Below are 3439 nucleotides of genomic sequence, written 5' to 3'. Positions count from 1 at the left end.
AGACTAAAAATGGTAAATATCAGTGTTGGTTTTGTCAAGAGCGGGGGATTAGGAGAGATAGAGAGAAGGAAAAAAATAGGAGAATCGGTATTACTAACCTACTTAGAGAGAGAGAGAGAGAGAGAGAGAGAGAGAGAGAGAGAGAGAGAGAGAGAGAGAGAGAGAGAGAGAGAATGGTGGTAAAAGAATACAAAGTGAACCGTAAGAGCCGTATGGGAGGGCATGTCGCCGCGGGAGGCAGGAGGAGGGATCCCTTACTCCTCTCCTTTCCTCCCTCCCTCCCTCACGCCCCCTTGTCAATGGCGGGGAGTAACAAGCCTTTTCTGGAGGGTGGTGTTCCGCAGGGAGGGAGAGTCGGAGATGGAGAAGGAGGAGGAGGAGGAGGAGGAGGAGGAGGTAGTGGTGGTGGTGGTGAGGGCCACATGGGAGAGAAAGGGATGAAAGCACCGATACAGGAGAGGTGAAGGAGAAGGCAGCGCTGAGATGGAGCTGGCGACGGTGGAGATAACACAGGGAGGAGTGAAGGTGGAGGAGTGTGGCGGCGGTGAGAGGGGCGGCGGTTAAGAGAGTGAGCAGGTTCCGTCAGCGGGGCGGCCTGCAGGTGTCAATAGGTGAAGACAGCGACACAAAGAGCGGCCGCCTCTCTCTGCGCGGACCCCGGGGGGCGGCCGCCGCGCACGCCCGCCCGCCGGCACCCGCAGGGAAGCACTCCTCTCCCGCCTCTACATCCCGGGACGTAAGGGCGGAAAGTGGTGGTGAGGGAGGCCGCGGGATGAGCCTCGGCCGCCGCGGGACTATAAAAGCTACTCTGATGTTGATTCGCACTCGGCCCTGATGGTAATGAATGTCATTCAAGTTTCCTTGTCCATTAACAAAGAGGCGATTTTTATCTTTCTATAAAAAGTGGTTAGGCTCTAATAGACCACAACAATAGATTGATAAATGTAACACCGGCATTCCTCCTCGTAGGCGGATGTCGGCTGGAGGTGCGGACGGTGGACGTTCACAGTCTGCCAGCCTTACACGCTCCGCCACAACTCACCTCGCATAAAAGAATGATAAATCAGTAATAAAAAACACATAAATAAGAAAAAAAATTAAGTACATCCACTCACTTTGTAGAACACGCATTCACCCACCACCGCATCCATTCCTTAACACACACACACACACACACACACACACACACACACACACCGGACTAACAAAACCACCACTTCACACCATCTCCTCACTCCCTGCCACGAGACGACCAGCTTAGCACACACTTGGCTGGTATTCCGTAATTCCCTCACTTACACCCACGTCTTTTGTACCCTGAGCCCCTCTCACGATCACCTCTCTACAATAAAAAAGGGGGAGAGAAAAAACAAATCTTAATCTCACCCTTTCTCATCTCCCCAGTTCCTCTCATCGCGTGGTTCCTCCTCCTCCTTCTCCTGCTCCTCCTGCTCCTCCTCCTCCTCCTGCTTCTCCTCCTCCTCCTCCTCCCTGCCCCTATAACCTCCGAGGGCTCTCATCCGACCTGCACCAACCACTGGTAGGAGGTTCTCAACACCACTTAGAGAAGATAAAATCCATCCCGGACGATGCATAATGAGGCCTTATAGAGTGTAGTAAAGCGAAGAGAGAGAGAGAGAGAGAGAGAGAGAGAGAGAGAGAGAGAGAGAGAGAGAGAGGGGAGGAGGGGGGGATGGGGCTGAACCAATGACTGCACTCGGAAGTAGGCTATACCATCAGTCATCGAGGGAAGCGAGAGGGAGTGAAGCATTGTCTGGTGGCGACCGGGAGGCGACTGGTTCACACGGCGCTCAACACGGTGTCGAAACAGACGGTAATTGAAGAGTCGATGACCAGTGACGGGGAGAAAAGAGCTATTGGAAGACACACACACACACACACACACACACACAAAGAGCAGCAGCAGTAATAGTAGTTGTAGTGGTAGTAGTAGTTTTTTGTTGTTTTAGTAGTAATAGAAAGTTAATTTACGTTTGTTCTCCTCCTCCTCTTCTTCTTCCTCCTCCTCCTCCTCCTCCTCCTCCTCCTCCTCCTCCTCCTCCTCCTCCTCCTCCTCCTCCTCCTCCTCCTCCTCCTCCTCCTCCTCCTCCTCCTCCTCCTCCTCCTTCCTCTTTATTTCCTCCACTTCGTTCTTCTCTTTCTTCCTCTATATCTCTTCCTCCTCTTCTTCCTTTTCCTCTGTCGCTCTCCTAATATTCGTATCATTCCTAATTCCTTGTGACTTTTCCTATATATTTGAGCGTACCTGAATGACTGACCCTCTCTCTCTCTCTCTCTCTCTCTCTCTCTCTCTCTCTCTCTGCGCGCTCGCATTTACCGGAAATTTGTTTAATCAAGGCAATCCATATTTCCTTCTACCTGACAATTTGGCGACAGGTATTAGCTCCCGTGTTAATGAGGTGCTCCGTGAAACAGCATATTTCAGAGAGAGAGAGAGAGAGAGAGAGAGAGAGAGAGAGAGAGAGAGAGAGAGAGAGAGAGAGAGAGAGAGAGAGAGAGAGAGAGAGAGAGACGTTATTAAAATAGTAAATGACAGGATGCGTGATGTGGAATTGTGGTTATGCACGTAATGGTGATGGGAGTGTGTTGCTGCTGCTGCTGCTGCTGCTGCTGCTGATGATGATGATGGTGGTGGTGGTGGTGGTGATGATTGTACTGCCATCCTTCAGCGGCCGTTATTTTATATTTTCATTATTGATATTATTACTATTATTATAATTATCATTATTATTATTATCATTACTATTACTATCATTGTTGTTGTTACTGCTGCTGCTGCTGCTGCTGCTACTACTACTATCATCATTGTTATTACAGCAACTACAAAAAAACAAAAATGCTACTAATGCTATCACTATAACCACCACCACTACCATCTATTACTACTACTACTATTACATTACTATCACTACTACTACTACTACTACTACTACTACTACTACTACTACTACTACTACTACTACTACTACTACCACTACTACCACTACTACTACTACTACTACTACTACTACTACTACTACTACTACTACTACTACTACTGCAACAACAACAAAAATACTACTACTATTACTACTACTAATACAACCACCACTACAACCGCTACCACCACTACTACCTTTTTTTATGTTATAGCATATAGCGCCTGTAGGTGTAACTGAAGAGTATGAGAAGGACTGTTCAGCTTCCACTCATTAGCGGCGCAGGCAATTTCATTTATAGTGGTACCCATATTAGGGCCCATATCTCCACCCAAGCGTATCTTTGGTGTAAGGCAATTACATCTACACCTAGAACTTGGGTATCATGTTGACATATAGGTAACTTTAAACCACTCGGGAAATGACAAAGTTTCAAGGCAGCACGTGGTGGGATTCGAACCTACGCATGGACGTCTGCCCGATCCCACGCTCACCACCTT

This window comes from Portunus trituberculatus, chromosome 43 (assembly GCF_017591435.1).
Source record: "Portunus trituberculatus isolate SZX2019 chromosome 43, ASM1759143v1, whole genome shotgun sequence".
Lineage (NCBI taxonomy): Eukaryota > Metazoa > Arthropoda > Malacostraca > Decapoda > Portunidae > Portunus > Portunus trituberculatus.
This window is presented reverse-complemented; position numbering follows the sequence as displayed.